The sequence below is a fragment of the Rhinatrema bivittatum genome, chromosome 8, assembly GCF_901001135.1.
Source record: "Rhinatrema bivittatum chromosome 8, aRhiBiv1.1, whole genome shotgun sequence".
Lineage (NCBI taxonomy): Eukaryota > Metazoa > Chordata > Amphibia > Gymnophiona > Rhinatrematidae > Rhinatrema > Rhinatrema bivittatum.
This window is the reverse complement of record NC_042622.1, coordinates 170,931,067-170,946,563: the sequence shown is the minus strand read 5'-3', so window position 1 is coordinate 170,946,563 and position 15,497 is coordinate 170,931,067.

Genomic DNA, 15,497 nt, shown 5'->3' with positions numbered 1-15,497 from the left:
TATATGCTTCTATGAAGGAACTGTACCGGAATATGTGAATTCAGTGAGGTCAATATTCAAAGACATTTAGATGAATAAAGGAAAGTTTCTTACCTGTAACAAGTTTTCCCTGTACGTACCTGGATCAGTCCAGACAGTGGGTTATAGCCCCCGACCAGCAGATGGAGTCAGAACAGAGTTTGAGAGCTTCAGCATATAGAGTAGTGCACCCTCTGCTGGAGCCCAGTATTCTTCTGACTCCAGCAGATGTGAGCAGGGGGATCCACTAGCTCCCCCAGATTGACAGGGTTTCTTCATTTTTGGTTATTTCTTTCTTTTTCTCCACAGTATTTCCCTGTCTTATGTTTCTCTTCATTTTGGATCCTTAAAGTTAAAAAAAAAAAAAAAGTTTTCAATTTTTGAGGAGGCGTGTGTCTGTGGCTCTGCCTTCTCTATTCTGTACTCCTTTCCTCTTCCGTTGGGGTAAGTGGAAGTTTTTTGAGTTTCTTTCTCCACAGGTTTGCTTCTTTTTGGTGGTGCCCCATGGATGCCGGTGGTTCCGGCCACTCCACGCGTCGTTTGTGGGTCCCGCGGTTCGCAAGCTCCGCCCGTGGGTGTGTGCTCAACTGAAACGGGGATTTTCCCCCGCAGTTCCTGGACCCCTTCGGCGGGTTGTTAGGGCCATTCCAGGCCCCCCCGCGGCACTAGCTCGTTTTTGGCCCCCCCCCCCCCGAGGCTTTTTTTCCCGGTGCTGACATGCCGCGGTCCTCGAGGTGTGAGGCCTGCGGCGAACCAAGGAATCAATTTCTGAGGGAGGGGCTTTGTGAGCGGTGCTTCCCCGACGGGGAAGGCACCCTGCAGTCCTCCGGTGCGATTTCGGACCTGCCTCCTCCTCAGCCCGGGCGGCGCGGGCCGGCCACGCCGCCGCCTTTGGCGGGAACGGCGGCCATTTTAGGGGGACAGCGTGAGACGGACTCGCTCCCAGATGCAGACAGGATTGGTTGCACTGGCTCTCAACAGGCTTTGCCCCCGGCGGGGGGTTTGCCCGACCGGGGCTCCCAGGATGGTCCCCCCCCCAGGGATTCCAATCAGCTCCCCGTTTTTCTCACCTGATTTTATTCTGGCAATGCACATGGCTTATTTGCAGGGTATGGGAGCGCAGGTGCCGAATCCCCTGGGGGCCCCTCCCCCCAAGGTTCCTAAACTTGCTGTTGGTCTCACCGCCTCGCCCGTTACGCCTGGATCCCTGCCGGGTCCCTCTCCCGTGCCACCCCGGCGTACCACGGGGGCGGCTTCGCCGGTGAGAGACGACTCCCCGGAACCCCCGGAGGCGCATCCGGATGGACATGCGGAGGGGTCGACCCTCGAGCCCTACGGATTTTTCAAAAAGAAGAGCTGGATGAACTCATCCACCATATTATTCAGGAGCTGGACCTCGATCCACCTCCAGATCCGCCGATCCCTGTGGCTCCTTCCGTCGCCACCTCTTCTCGCAAAGGGGATCCAGTACTTGCTGCCCTCCGTCCTAGGGCAAGGGCTTTCCCTATCCATGAGTCCTTCCTACAGCTTCTCACCAGGGAGTGTGACACTCCCGAGGCGTCCTTGAAAGTCACACGCGCCATGGAAAAGCTATACCCGCTCCCTGAGGATTTTTTGGATCTTATCAAGGTGCCCAAGGTGGATTCAGCGGTGTCGGCAGTGACCAAGAGGACGACCATCCCGGTCACGGGTGGAACAGCCCTGCGGGATACGCAGGACCGTAAACTAGAAACCTTCCTCAAGAGGGTCTTCGAAGTCTCCGCCCTAGGTATGCGGGCCGTGATGTGCAGTTCACTCGCGCAAAGGGCCAGCTTACTCTGGGTACAGCAGCTTTTCACCTCTCAGGAGTTGCCCCCTGAAGAGGCCGCCCAGGCGGACCGTCTGGAATCTGCCATAGCATACGGGGCGGACGCCTTGTATGATCTCTTTCGCGTAATGGCGCGGTCCATGGTTTCGGTTGTAGCAGCCCGACGGCTCTTGTGGCTTCGCAACTGGGCGGCGGATGCTTCCTCCAAGTCGAGCCTTGGCTCCCTCCCCTTTTGGGGGAAGTTTTTATTTGGAGAGGACCTGGATCAGATCATCAAGTCACTGGGGGAAAATCTGGTGCATCGGCTGCCGGAGGATAGACAGTGTTCCTTCAGGTCATTTTCTTCCGGTAGAACCAGGGCCAGGGCAGAGCGACGTTATAGGTCTTACCGGCAGTCCGGTTCCCGGATACAGCCGACAAGATCCCAGCCTTGGTCTCGTTCCTTTCGTGGGCGGAGGCCCGCGAGAGAGGGTCCAGGGCAGGGAAATCCGCCCACAAAGTCATCCCAATGATGCCAAAGGAGCCCACTTCTCACCTCCCCGGATCGGAGGCCGCCTCATGGACTCCTACGAGGAGTGGGCAGTTATCTCCACGGACCAGTGGGTGCTGGACACCATAAGAGACGGTTACGCCTTGGAGTTTGTCCGCCCCCCGAGGGACCGGTTCATCTTCTCCCCCTGTGGTTCAGATCTCAAGAGGATAGCGGTTCAACAAACACTAGACCGACTGCAGGAAATAGGGGCCATCATTCCCGTCCCCTTCGACGAGGTGGGCTTGGACCACTATTCCATTTACTTCATCGTTTCCAAAAAGGACGGTTCCTTTCGGCCCATCCTGGACTTGAAGGAGGTAAACAAGGCCCTCAGGGTCAGCCGGTTCCGCATGGAGACTCTTCGATCAGTGATTGCCACAGTGCACAAGGGAGAATTCCTCGCTTCACTGGATCTCTTGGAAGCATACTTGCACATTACCATCCTGCCGGCTCACGGCAGTATCTTCGCTTCAAGATTCTCGGTCAACACTTTCAGTTCAAGGCGCTTCCCTTCGGTTTGGCGACCGCACCTCGGACCTTCACAAAGATCATGGTAGTGGTGGCGGCGGCCCTCCGCAAGGAGGGTATCCTAGTACATCCGTACCTAGATGACTGGCTGATTCGAGCGAAGTCCTTCTCACATGGTCAGACCTCAGTGGCCAGAGTAGTACAATTCCTACGCTCTCTGGGCTGGGTGGTGAACCTTCCAAAGAGTTCCCTTGTGCCCTCGTAACACCTGGATTTCTTAGGAGCGAGCTTCGATAGCCGGCGGGGTATGGTGTTCCTGCGCCAGGACAAGGCGCAAGCCCTGAGGGAGCACATGTCTCGGTTTTCGGCTTTGGAAGAACCAACCGCCTGGAATTATCTGCAGCTCCTGGGAGTAATGGCCTCCACCATCGACATGGTACCCTGGGCGTTTGCACACCTGCGTCCACTGCAAGCGTCCCTGCTATCCCGTTGGAAACCAGTCTCCCAGGAGTATCAGGTGATCCTGCCGCTTCCACCATTAGCCAGGAAAAGCCTGGATTGATGGCTTGTCCCCTCGCATCTGGCTCGGGGAGTCTCGCTCGAGGTTCCCAATTGGGTGGTGGTGACCACCGAAGCCAGCTTCGCGGGATGGGGCGCCGTCTGCGAAAGAAGCGCCACGCAGGGGACTTGGACGCCAGAGGAGGCAAAGTGGCCAATCAATCACCTGGAAACGAGAGCCGTGCGTTTCGCTCTTCAGCGTTTTCTTCCCCTGGTGCGACACAGAGAGGTGAGGATCCTCTCGGACAACGCCACCACAGTGGCCTACATCAATCGTCAAGGGGGGACAAGAAGCATGCATGTCTCCCTCGAGTCAACTCCCCTGATGGAGTGGGCGGAGAGCAATCTCGTCCGGATAGCGGCCTCTCACATCGCCGGGGTGGACAACGTTCAGGCGGACTTCCTGAGTCTTCAACAGCTAGACCCCAGCGAGTGGGCTCTCTCCGACGAGGCAATGCATCTCATCGTCCGTCGTTGGGGGACTCCACGCCTCGATCTCATGGCGACCTTTCTCAACGCCAAGGCTCCACGCTTCTTCAGCCGCAGAAGAGAGCGCGGCGCGGAGGGGGTGGATGCCCTCGCCCTTCTGTGGCCGTCGGATCAACTGCTCTATGTGTTTCCTCCTTGGCCTCTGGTCGGCAAGGTTCTCCGCAGGTTGGAACATCATCGAAGGACTGTAATTCTCGTAGCCCCGGAATGGCCCCGGCGGCCATGGTTCGCAGATCTACTTCAGATGACGGTGGACGGCCCACTTCGCCTGTCCCATCTTCCTCATCTTCTGCGTCAGGGGCCGGTATTTTTCGAGCAGGCAGAACTCTTCTGTCTTGCAGCCTGGCTTTTGAACGGCGCCGTCTCCGCCACAGAGGCTACCCGGAGATAGTGATCTCAACAATGCTTCGTTCCCGCAAGCCTTCGACCTCCGTCGCTTACGTTCGAGTTTGGAAGGTCTTCGAAGTCTGGTGCTCCGACCGCGGGGTCCAAACCATGGAGGCGACTGTCCCGCGGATCCTTCATTTCCTACAGGATGGTCTGGATAAGGGTCTCGCCTATAATTCGCTCCGGGTTCAGGTGGCAGCCTTGAATGTCTTGGTACAGAAGGACTGCTCTCTACCCCTTCAGCCGGATATCGCACGTTTTCTGAAGGGTGCCAAACACCTACGGCCACCGGTCAGGGATCCTTTCCCTTCTTGGAGCCTCAACTTGGTGCTGCGAACGCTATCGGGCCCTCCTTTTGAACCCCTGAGGGGGTCCTTCCTCAAGGACCTGACTCTCAAGACGGTTTTCCTGGTAGCCATCTCTTCTGCTTGCCGGATCTCAGAGCTCCAAGCCTTGTCCTGCCGTTCCCTTATCTGCGTTTCTCCGACTCCGGGGTTTCCCTTCGTACGGTGCCATCCTTCCTACCAAAGGTGGTCTCGGCCTTCCACGTCAATCAAACGGTGGAGCTTCCAGCGTTCGCTCCAGAGGAACCCCCGGTTCTCTCCGGCTCCTGGATGTCAAGCGTGTGCTGCTCCGTTACCTGGAGGTTACCAATGACTTCCGGGTATCCGATCATTTGTTTGTCCTCTGGTCAGGACCGAGGAGAGGTTCTCAGGCATCCAAGACGACTATTGCGCGCTGGATAAAGGACGCCATCTCATCGGCTTACATTGCGGCGGGGCGGGTGCCGCCTCGCAGCGTGTCGGCTCATTCCACGCAATCCCAAGCGGCGTCCTGGGCGGAATCTCGCTCCGTTTCCTCCCAGGAAATCTGCCGTGCGGCGAAGTGGAAGTCGTTGCACATTTTTTCCAGACATTACAGACTACACCTGGCGCCTCAGTACACGGGTTCTTTTGGCGATCAAGTTCTCCGAGCAGGTCTCTCAGGACCCCACCCGGTTTAGGGAAGCTTGGGTACATCCCACTGTCTGGACTGATCCAGGTACATACAGGGAAAAGAAAATTATTCCTTACCTGCTAATTTTCGTTCCTGTAGTACCATGGATCAGTCCAGACGCCCGCCACTAGGGGTTTCATTAGGTCCTGTTCGGATTCTTCCAGGTAACTTTCATTCTGTTTGTCTCTGATTATTGTTACTGTTCACAGCTCCTCACAAGTTGACTGTTGGTGGTCCCATTGACCGTTTGTTTACTTATATCTTTCTCTGTTCCTTTTTGGGGACGGATCTGGATCCAAAATGTGGTGTTTTGCTTTTGGGCTTTGCTATGCGTAATACTGAGCTCCAGCAGAGGGTGCACTACTCTATATGCTGACGCTCTCAAACTCTGTTCTGACTCCATCTGCTGGTCGGGGGATATAACCCACTGTCTGGACTGATCCATGGTACTACAGGAACGAAAATTAGCAGGTAAGGAATAATTTTCTTTTCTCCATGGACAGCATGCCAACAACCACACAAGTGGGAACTTCAGCCTCCAGCGTAGAGTTTAGGCATGCTCAGTAAAGATAAGGTACAGAAAGTGCTTGAAGATTTTTCTGAACATGAATATGGCTTCCTACCCAACCACCAGCAGTGAGGAGATCCTCAGTTTATTCCAACAGTTTTAGGTACAGACTTGTGTATTACCAGGCCCGATGGAACCATTAGGCCTGGGCCTAGGGCGCTGACGATTAGGAGGTGCAAGCAATGTTCCCTCTAATTTCTGACATGCCATGTGCACAAAGATTTTGTTGTGTGCAACTTTTCTGAAACTTAACTTAATGTTGTGCGTCCAAACTTACAACTCAGCCTACTGGACTTAAAAAAGAAGTGAAGACCAAGTGAAATGTTAACATGTTTATTTTTCCGTCGATAGCAGGGCTGAATTAGCCATGCTGTCCTGGGATCTGTCAATCAGGTCCGGGAGGCGGAGCTTGATAAAGCAGAGGTTAGTTTTTTGTTCCCTCTGCGGCTGCGCGTGAGTTCCCTCGCAGGAAGTAACAGATTCTCCTCAGTCTGTTTCTTCCATGCGCGGGATCGCACGCGGAGCCATTACTCTTCTCATGTCTAAATCAGGTTTCAAGCGATGCCGCTGCGGCAAGGTGATGTCAATCACGGACGGCCATGACCGCTGTTACCGCTGCCTTGGCAGCAACCATGATGTCGATAACTGTGAGTTTTGCGCCAGAATGTCACCTAGAGCGAATAAAAACAAAGGGCCTACCGCCTGAAGGAGTTGATGAGCACGTCCGACCCGTCAGAGGCCCATTCTTCACCGGGTCTGGTGAAAAAGCCTACACAGCCAATCAAAAGGGCGGCTTCCTGGGACACCTCTCGGCTGAGAGAGTCAGGAGAACCGCAGATTCAGGGGAAGCAGGGCTCTGCCTTTCCCCACCGAGTTCAGTCGTCCGAACATTCGACATCCAGCCATGAATCAGCGCAGGACGAATCACTACGCCACAAGACAGCGCCACAGTCGACGGCGCGTACGGCGGCGCCACAGTCGACAGCACGCAGGGCGGCGCCGGAGTCGACGCCGGGAACATCAGCATCCATGGCGACGCCGGAGACATTGGCGCACAAGACGACGCCGACTCACTCGGAGCACAAGACTCAGTCGGGTTCATCATCAAGCACTGCTACGGCGCCACAACCATCAGAGGCGCACGTATGTACAATGGTCGCAGTTCAGACAGGACGCAACCCTGAATTATACTCCTTATCAGGGAAATCTGTCCACACCATGGAGGAACACAAAGGTCACCGCAAGCGCAAACATCACTCCAGATCACATTCGACTTCCAGTAGCTGCAGGCACAGGAAATCGGATTCCTCATCCAAGAGACCAAGGCATTCACATCACCGACCTGAGGTCGTACAAAAGAGCTCTCAACATAAAGATAAACACCGGACGCCTACTCAAGTGATAACTCCTTGACACAAGTCCGGGGACATTAGCCCATCTAACTCTAGATCCTCACTAATGTCACATCATACGGCAAGACCTCAACAGTCTCCTATCTGTCTCACCTCGTCGCAGGCATCCCCTTCATCTCCAAGCGCCTCCAAGGGACAAAGCGACACATCTCGCCCAATCAAAAAACTGGTGACGCAAAAGGCAACTAAACTGGCCATGCCTCAGGCAACCAAGGACGCCTTCTTGCAGTTGTCTCAATCCTTGACTGGGTTTTATGAAACACTGGAGGCTTGGAGAGAGATACCGGGTGAGAAACCCTTTTCCTCCATTTACCTTAGACTTTCTGCCTAAACCGGGGGTTAAAAGGAGATTCCAGAGCCCCGACGGAGGTGGAGTCTGTCAGACTGGCTGCCCCGAACCGGAACCGGAACTGGAGGCGGGACTATAAAATCTTTGCTGACGGCGTTGCCAGTTTGAGAGAGATACCGGGTGAGAAACCCTTTTCCTCCATTTACCTTAGACTTTCTGCCTAAACCGGGGGTTAAAAGGAGATTCCAGAGCCCCGACGGAGGTGGAGTCTGTCAGACCGGCTGCCCGGAACCGGAACTGGAGGCGGGACTATAAAATCTTTGCTGACGGCGTTGCCAGTTTGAGAGAGATACCGGGTGAGAAACCCTTTTCCTCCATTTACCTTAGACTTTCTGCCTAAACCGGGGGTTAAAAGGAGATTCCAGAGCCCCGACAGAGGTGGAGTCTGTCAGACCGGCTGCCCCGAACCGGAACCGGAACTGGAGTCGGGACTATAAAATCTTTGCTGACGGCATTGCCAGTTTGAGAGAGATACCGGGTGAGAAACCCTTTTCCTCCATTTACCTTAGACTTTCTGCCTAAACCGGGGGTTTAAAGGAGATTCCAGAGCCCCGACGGAGGTGGAGTCTGTCAGACCGGCTGCCCCGAACTGGAACCGGAACTGGAGGCGGGACTATAAAATCTTTGCTGACGGCGGCGCGCAGTTGACGCCAGGTGCGCCACCAAAGCCGCGCGCACCCCTTAGGCGCGCGCGGATTTGACTGGCTTAGCCCGGCTTTGCCTGATTTGCCTGAGTAGCCTGGAATCTTCGGAATTGTAAGTGATATATTTTCTTGAAAATTATTAAGGATCTCAGCCCATATCTCTCTCCAAGAGATTCGTCATTAAAGATAATTAGTACTAGATACCATCTATGTCCAGAAGTGTCCAGGTTATTGTTTCCTATAATTAATTATGCCTCATACAAAGAGAAAGGCACGATTACGCCTTGTCTCTACCAATGCCTCATTACCTGGACAAAGACTGGTAGCAGATTGGTTGGAAACCTCTTCAATGACCCCGGAAGTTCAGGCCGCTGTGCGGGATGGTTTAGAGCCAAACCTCCCTCACCAGGCCTCTGAAATATCTTTAAGCCTGGGGGCACCTGAAGTGCCATCTCCTCCTGGCTATAAGGGGACTCTTCCCCTAGTAGAGCCCGAAGATAACCGATTAGAGGAAATTGGAACTGGAATTGTATTAAACCTGCAAGAAGAAGAATAAAAAATGAGTGGTAATTTGGAGGAATCTCCTCAGATGGAAAAAGATCTGGAAATTGTTGGGGAAAGAATATCCCAAATAGAACCTAGAGACTCTAGCACGCCTAAGATGTCTATTGGAAATGTGGTTGATTCTGTAGATTCAATTAAAGTTAAAGTAATGAAACCTAATACAGTAACATTAGATTCCCTTTAGAATTATATGGTAAAGATTGATACTCTTATTGTAAACCTGACAGGTGAAGTAAGACAGACGAATATATCTTTGAAGGAGAATAGTAAAAAGATCCAAGAACAAAAAGAAATAATAGGTAATTTAGATAACCGGTTGAAACAGGTGGAAAGTGTTCAGGAGATTCAGATGAAAAATGAAATATTATATCAAAGAAAGATAGAATCGCTGGAGAATACAGTGAGGGCATTGAATTTAAGGATAACAAATTTTCCTGTTTCTGATTACTTAAATCCAATTGAATTGTTTAAAACATATACCATCAAAATCCTTAATATACCTGAACAAGCCATTCCTGTAGTAGTTAGAGCCTTCTATGTTGGGTTAAAAAAAAGAAAAGAGCAGAGAGAAAAAGTAGATAATGAGAAAGAACAAATTGTAGAAACATCTATAAATATATCAGACTTATTACAGAAGTCTCAAGAAGAACTAGATATTAAAGATAGATGTACTTTATTAGTCCAATTTGCGTTCATTACGGATAATGTTTTAAAATTATTCTTTCGAAACAGATCGAAAAACTTTTTCGGTCAGAAAATTTGGATCTACCCCGATCTGGAAAAAAAATACTCAATTGCGTAGAAAAAAGTTTTTGGGATTAAAAAAAGAAGTAGAAGAAAAAGGAGGTTTTTTCCTCTTAAAATATCCTTGCAGGTGTGCAATTAAATTAGGGGGAAAAGATTATTCCTTTCTAGACCCAGAACAGCTAAAAAAACCTCCTCGGTAAATAGATTAGGTGATTAAGGAATAATAGAGGTCCATGTACTAGAATAAGTAGTATTACTTCCTTGAATGAGGCTCCTTTTCTTTTCTTTAAGTAACGGATCTCAAAATTTTCTTGTAGTTAGAAGGGTCATATACTGAGGATAATGTTTGTTAATTGTAAGTCTAAATGACTATTGTTACGATCCCCCCTGTTGCTGCGCTACAGGTGGTCTCTCACCTTCCACCGGAGGCCGCTCCGAAGCCAGGGCCTTGCCTGTGTTCCATCCGGGACTTGCTCCAGGGCCTGAGAGGCCTAGCTGTTTCTGTGGCTTGCTTGGCTGTTTGGACTTCCTGGTTTCCAGCTACGCCCGTTTCCCTAGGGGCTGGCCCGCAGCTCTCCACCTTACTTATAGGACCAGCGAGGGGCGGTCCAGATAAACTCCTCCCAGGGAGTTGCCTACAAACTCCAGTATATAAGGACTTTCTTGTCACTTGCAATTGGCCTGCAGATTGAGTGCTACAGTTGCCTGTACCTCTTCCTCGATCCAGGTCTTCCGTGGTCTGCCTTGTATTGATGGCTCCTTGTCCTGTCTCTGTCCGGATGTTTGCTTCCTGATGTTACTGACGTCTGCCTTGATGTGTTCCTGATGTCCTGATCCAGTTCCGCTTGTTCTGCCCTACGTCCTGTCTGGCTCCTGAGCCTTCTGGCCTGTTGGGCCCTGGAGTGGCCAACAGGTGGGATTCTTCCCTGCGCTCTGGAGCTTCCCTGCCTGCCAGCCGAAGGGGCTTCGGATGTCAGTATCCCAGCATCGGAGTTCCTGCTCGCCTGGATCTTCCCTGCGCTCTCCTGTTCTCAACGTGGTCCGCGACCAGCCTTCCTGGGCTGTGTAGGGCGCGTATGGGACGGGGTGGTCCGTGACTCAGTCCCGTGGGTGGGCTGAGTAGGGCGCCCTCAGGGACAGTGCCCGTGTCTCCTTCCAGCCCTCCTCTTCGATGTCTGCACTAGCCTTTGTCTACGATGTCTGCACCTGCCTTGTCTACGATGTCTTCAGTGTAAAGGACTCTGTCTGCCCTCACCTCTGTCCGGCCTGCTGCCCATTGCCGTTCCCAGCGGCAGGTCCGAAAGGGCCGGGAACAGTCGGAGGACCGTTCATCAGTCAACTTCCCAGTGTTGGCTACTATGGGCATGCAGGTCCGGCTGAGGGTCGGACTCCCTGCTTTTGTACCCGCCTGGCTCCCCATGCCTGCTCAGCTCACCTCCCACGGTGTGGCTTTGGGCTCCTCCTTGAGTCCTGCCGTGGCCCAAGGGCTCACCACCCGCTGGAGACGACCGCGCCCGCGCGCGCTCGTAACAACTATTTTGTAAAAATCTTGAATTTATATGGGATGTAAATGACCTGTATTTCGTTTGACAAGATATTTGTTAAAATTCTTGCACTGGATTTGAAAATTTATAAATAAAAAAAAAAAGAAACACTGGAGGCTTCTTTTACGCTTGGAAAATCATCTCCAGATTCATTAGTTGAACCTACGGTTACACCTCCGGGAGACTCAAAAGGTGAACCATCTTCCTCCCCGAAGGAGATAACCCCATGTCACTCACCGTCACATCAGGACTCTCAGGAAGATTCTCAATCTCCGTCCAGATCACCTTCATCCTCGACTGGATTTCCATCAGACACTCCGGAAGGGCCACAAGAACCATACTCCCCACTGGAGGACCTATCATATCCCAGGTTTCTAGAGAAGATGGGCAATATATTACAACTACAGATTCAAAAGGAACCCGACCCCAGGGCGGAAACCCTAGGGCTGTTAAAAATTTTCGATGTGCCTGGGGAACCCACCACGATTCCTCCACAAGACTTGCTTCACCGACTGCTTCTGAAGTCTTGGGAAACACCACAGTCAATACAAGCAGTTTCCAGAAAATCAGACATTAAATTCCGCATAAGGAAGGATATTCCCTACGCTCTCCCGCAACTTCCGCACGAGTCATTCGTAGTGGAGTCGGCTATGCAGCGATTTAAAAAGCCTAAGCTTCATGTGACCTACCCATCAAACAAAGACCACAGATACCTGGATGAAGTAGGACGAAAAGTTTACCAGAATGCGATGCTAACTACAAGGATCATGCATCATCAATTCTACATGGTGCAATACATGTACAAATGTATACAGGCGACCAAAGGATTACTCTCAACCACGGGAGATCAACCACCTCAGACCCTACATGACATGGAGGAATGCACCAGGCATCTTCTCCGATCTGTCTATGAGGGCATGGAGACCTCCTCCAGAGCATCGGCAACAGCCATAGCGGCACGCAGAACAGCGTGGCTCCGATCTAGCTCCATAAGAGAGGATGTCCACGACAAACTGGCCAATCTCCCATGCACAGTATCACAGGGCAGAACCTTTTTGGCGCACAATTACAGGAAACAGTGGGTAAGCTAAAGGATGAGGCGATAGCGGTACAGTCCTTACAGTCTCAACCGACTTATCAATCTTCCAGACGATTCTCCGCATACACTCGTAAGTCATCGTATGGCCACAGACCTTACAGGTCGTATCAGGGGTACCGGCCACAGTCGCATCCCACGTATCAGAGACAACATAATCCACAACAACAGTCGCAACTACCGCATAGAGGAAAACCACGTACACCACATCAGCAAGGTCAGCAGCAAACTTCGGCGCCTAAGCAGTCACAGTCTTTTTGAACTTGAGGCCACCACCACACCCCACACCACCACCAGGGAGAATTCGATCGTGCCTTCAGGTTTGGCAACAAATAACATCCGCCCAGTGGGTACTGGATATTGTCAGCCAAGGGTACCTTCTTCAATTTCGGACAAAGCCAAAACTACCCCATATGTCCTCAACACGGAGAGCGAAGAATCAGCCACAACTCGAGCAAGAAATCTCCACCTTATGCAAGGACAAGGCCGTTGCGCTCCTGCCCCAGGACCATCGAACCAGGGGTTTTTACTCCCCCTACTTCCTGATTCCCAAGAAGTTGGAGGGCCTGCGGCCCATTTTAGATCTTCGGGAACTCAAATTCAAGATGGTGTCCTTGAAATCGATTCTGCCGCTACTGCAACCCAACGATTGGATGTGTTCAATCGACCTGAAGGATGCGTATACGCACATTCCAATCCACCCCTCCTCTTGGCGGTACTTATGTTTTCACTACAGGCACCAACATTACCAATACCGGGTACTCCCCTTTGGATTGTCAGCTGCACCCAGAGTGTTCACCAAGTGTATGGTAGTGGTGGTGGCTCACCTAAGACAACAAGGGATGACAATCTTCCCTTATCTAGACGATTGGCTAATAGTAGCCCTGACTCGGGAGCTCCTTTTACACCAGCTCCACCAGATCCTGCAATGTCTGCAACAGTTGGGGTTGGTAGTCAATTTCCAGAAATCCCAACTACAACCAACACAACAATTACAATTCATAGTAGCAGTTCTGAATACCAGACAATCCAGAGCCTATCTTCCAATAGACAGACAAATACAACTAAGACAGCTCCTACAACGCTTGCAGATACAACAGTCAGCCTCCGCACGTCAGGTGCTAGTAGTGTTGGGTCATATGGCAGCGGCCAATTTCCTAATCCCAAATACCAAGCTACACATGAGGCGCCTTCAATGGGGATTGAAGCGCCAATGGAAGCAACACGTATATGCACTCACACAATCAGTAGTTCTAACAACGGAGATGAAAAAGGACATCGCGTGGTGGCTCCAGCGGTCAACACTGACGAAGGGAGCATTGTTCCGTCCGCCCATCCACAATTCAGTCCTAACTACCGACGCATCCCAAAAAGGTTGGGGAGCTCATCTCGAGGTTCACGAGACACAGGGTCTCTGGACCTTGGTGGAACAGAAATTACAAATCAACTTACTGGAACTCCAAGCAATTCGCAATGCGCTACAGGTCTTCCAGGAGTTTCTGCAAGGCCGCAGAGTCATGGTATATACAGACAATCAAGTGGCGATGTTCTACATCAACAAGCAAGGGGGATCGGGTTCCTGGCCCCTGTGCAAGGAAACATTAATAATTTTTCAACATGCATACCAGCATTGCATACACCTTCAAGCCACGTACGTACCAGGCATAGCAAACACAAGAGTGGACAAGTTAAGTCGCATCTTCCATCCCCACGAATGGTCCCTCAACCCAGAAGTAGCTCTCAGTCTCTTCCACAGATGGGGGATGCCGTCTATCGATCTCTTCGCAACGGAACTCAACAAACAAGTCCCGAGCTTCTGCTCCATAAGACCCAGCAAGATCCGACTGGCGCAGGATGCATTCTTAATTCCATGGTCAAACGGTCTTCTGTATGCCTTTCCTCCCATACCTCTGATCACCAGAACAATTCAGAAATGCATATCGGACAAGGCTCAAATGATTCTTATCGCACCGTCCTGGCCTCGACAACCATGGTTCAGTTACCTCCTTCATCTATCCATCGACACGCCAATCCGTCTCCCGAATCGACCGGACCTGTTACTTCAAGAACACAGAACTCTTCTACACCCACTACATTCATCCCTCCACTTGACAGCTTGGAGGTTGACCGGCTGTTATATGCGGAACAAAACATATCGCACCAAGTGCAGCTCATACTATTGGAGTCTAGGAAGCCCTCCACTAGGAAGAATTACAAGTGGCAACGTTATTCCAAGTGGTGCACATCCAAGAACATATCACCACTGGATTGTCCACTGGAACACTTAATAGATTATTTACAGACGCTATATCAACAAGGGTTAGCCACTTCTTCCATTCGAGTTCATCCCAGTGCCATCGCAGCCTATCATAGGCCATACAACGAGGTACCAATATCTACTCATCCAATCCTCGCTCGTTTCCTCAAAGGACCTTTGCACCTTAGACCTCCAGTCGCGAAGCCAGCAGTTCCTTGGAATATAAACTCCATCTTAGAACAACTGATGCTTCCCCCCTTCGAACCAATGGAATCAGCACACATAAAGTACCTGACCTGGAAGGTGGTATTTTTGGTGGCGGTCACCTCGGCTAGACGGGTCAGCGAATTACAAGCACTGGTCCATTATGAACCGTACTTACAATTTTTTCATCAGAAGGTAGTGCTAAGGACGCACCCCTCTTTCTTACCCAAGGTCATCTCTCACTTCCATCTTAACCAAAATATTGAACTTCCAATATTTTTTCCGAAACCACATGCCAATGACCGGGAGAGACTACTGCACACCCTAGACTGTAAAAGGGCGTTAGCATACTATAGGAATAGAACGAATGCCCCATCACGTCCGTCTCAACTCTTTGTTTCCTTTGACCCCAAAGCACCGGGTCTTCCAGTCACGAAGGGAACCATATCAAGCTGGATAGTCCAGTGCATTCAATTCTACTACGAGAAACAAGACTTGCTGCTTCCTCAGAAGCACAAAGCGCATCAGGTTCGGGTCCTAACGACTTTGTGGGCACACCTTAGAAACATTCAACCAATAGACATCTGTAAAGTGGCTACATGGACATCTCTCCACACCTTCACGTCGCATTACTGCCTTGAACAGCAGGCGACTACAGATACAAAGATAGGACAAACAATTCTACAATCTGTATCATCTCATTCCAAATGATTGCCACTCTCTTCACATCACGTTCTAGTAAAGAATAGATCCGAACGTGATTGGGAGCTTGTGACTCCCAGGACAGCATGGCTAATTCAGCCCTGCTATCAACGGGAAAAAACAAGTTTGCAGCCTCTGACGTCATCCGAAGGAGG